Genomic DNA, 2863 nt, shown 5'->3' with positions numbered 1-2863 from the left:
AAACCAGGGGAAAATGAAACGTTTCCACTTAAGGAGTTTTGGTTAGAGCGGATTGACAGATGAAAAAGATTTTTACCTTAAATATAAAATGTTTATATATTATTTTCTAAAATCTTGGTATAATCCCTGCTCTCAGTGGGTTGCTCTGTCAGCTAAAGGCATGTTTCAGAGTCTCTATACTCCAATTAACGATTAATCCCATTAATTGTTTCTGCCCTGGTCAGAACAGTAATTAACTACAAGACTAATGGTTCATATTTTAAAGATTCTTTAAACCAAATCTGAGGAAAATGAATGGCTTAAACGACCTATGTGGCCTAATGAGAAGAGAAACGGCTGGGCGGCCATCGTTCTCACAGAGTGCTGCACAGAGACGACCATCGGACTTCAATTCACCGGCCGCAGCAGCACAACTCCTTTGGAAGTTCAGGTTTTGCCTTTTTCCCATCTATAGGCAGCAGCATATAAAGCCTTGTCATCCTATACCTGCAGGCAGGGGAGGCTTCCTGGCCAGAACAAAAGTTCCTCCCAGGGGGGGCCTGGGAATCGATGCCGCCTGAGACTTTAAGGCAGTTTTTTGAAAAGCCGACCAAAAGCTGCCGTGGATAAACAAGGCTGGCCCTCCTGAAAGCACAAACGGTATCATACAAAGTGTTACACCTTGCTGCACCTTGTTATGAATGCCACACTCTAGTATTACTCAGCAGGAATGCAGGACCGGAGAGAGGTGAGGGCCTTTTGTGGCCCCTGTCCGAAAGCCATCTGTCTGAGGGACGTTTCCCTCTGGGATTGCTCTCTGAATTCATCATGAAGGATTTAAGCAACAGAGATCTGTAATTATCTGAGCGTTTTTATTATCTCAGTCAGTCATTTAAAACAGCAGTGGTGCTTCTTTCAACAGGAAACACATGAAGATGCTGTTTTCTTCATTATTTTGCATCCATAGCAACAGTTTGATGATCCAGATGTAAGAATCCTTTAGTGCTGAAGCTCATGCTGGTGAGCAGCGACTAAAGAAGGTACATTGGTTTGTAAACAGTGACCTCTACAGGCAAAAATTAGTCATGTTTTTTTTTTTAAGTTTATTTAATAATTCATTTTATATTTTTTTTCCTTATTTTTTCTTGATTTTTGGGATCAGTTCAAAGGAATTCCATAAAAACCCAAATAATAAATTGATTTAATAAACATTTACAACTGCAGAAAACAGACAATTAGTGATTTATTCCTACGTAGGAGCCCAACCCAGCCCACCCAGCCACTATTTGAAAGCTGGACCTCACAAACAAAGTGGCGCAACCACAAATTATTTTATTTTTTATTATGCTTTTTTAAAAAAATGCATTTTATAAAATTAATATTTGCTACTTCAAAGCACAGCAGCTATTCCAAAATATTGACTATGGAGCAAATACCATTTCTGAATCTAGTTGTCATAACTCTGTTTTCTATAAGCTTTCTTTTTGAGCTGAGAACTCAGCAGACAGACGATGAATGCATGCACTGAATGCTCAGACATTTTAAGCTCCAAATTGCAGCTGCCACCCTGTGAAATTTAAAACCCCTAACCCTTGGCATAATTCATTGCTCACCTGCAACCTGAAACCACAATTACTGAGAGCAACATAAACAACAAAATAAACAGGAAGCAGCTTCCAAATGTGTTTGTGGCTGAAAGACCAGAAAAGTCCAACTCCCACTTTGTTTAGCTTATAAAAGAAAAAGCTTGCAGAACCATGGACAGCGACGGAAAAACCTCAGGTTGTCTGCGCTTTGAAAAAAAATCTCTCCAGAATCCTGGAAGTGATTCAAGCAACATTACTGTCATCTGACCAGGCGTCCATCATGGATCTAGGAGGATTTTTGTTTTTTATTAAACATCTGGTAACCCCAGCCCCCGTCACCACCATACCAGCGTTTTAGCAGATAAGGAATCTGAAAACTTTTACAGAGTTTTTCCAAATATTTTAGTTCACTTTTGACCAGAGGTGTCAAGTAACAAAGTCCAAATACTTTGTTACGTTACCAAAGTAAAAATGTTGCATATCTATACTTTACTGGAGTACACTCCAAATATTACCTAGAAATAAGTGAAAAATTATTAAATCAAGTGTATTAACCCTTCATTTTAGAAGGTTAATGGGATGATTTGCCAATAGAATGAGATTATTAATAAAATTATTTGTAATCTTAAAATAAGATAATTAGATAATATGCAATTGTAATAAGACAAAACAGTTGCTTTTTCTTATTTTAAATGTAAATTGTCTTGTTCCATTATAAAAGTGTCTCACCTACCTCCTCAATTCAAGACAAAATGACTTGTTTAGATTTCCATTTTTTGCAGTGTAATTATTTAAGACAACTTTTTACTTCTACACCTTATATTTTAAAAATAGTTTAATAGCTTTATTTCATTTAAGCTCATTTTCATTATGGCCTGTTGGTATTTAGAAAAATAAAAACCATCAAAAATAATTAGTTTCATTCAGATATTTAATCTCTTTTTGGTTGGACTCGGTGCTGCCCCAACTTGTTGCTCACCACATACCAAAATAAATCGTTTTTCGAGAGGATGCAGAGTTAAATGTGACACTGTTATTATTAGTTATAAAACTAAGAAAATGAAGTCTAAGGAAGTTATCGTCCAGAATTGTAGAAAATGTTCCTTTAATAGAGTAGAGCAGTAAAGCTTCTGGCCTTAACAGTTTTTCCTGCGTTACTTTTACTTTTACACTTTAAGTAGTTTTAAAAATGCTACTTTTACACTTTTACTGAAGTAAAAAAGCAGAAGATGATCCTCTAACTTCTACAAAAGTGTTTTTAAACAGCAGGATTTATACTGGAGGAATAAACTTTTTGA

Source organism: Cyprinodon variegatus, unplaced genomic scaffold (assembly GCF_000732505.1).
Source record: "Cyprinodon variegatus isolate N-32 unplaced genomic scaffold, C_variegatus-1.0 Scaffold606, whole genome shotgun sequence".
NCBI classification, from domain to species: domain Eukaryota; kingdom Metazoa; phylum Chordata; class Actinopteri; order Cyprinodontiformes; family Cyprinodontidae; genus Cyprinodon; species Cyprinodon variegatus.
Note: the sequence above shows the minus strand (reverse complement) of the source record.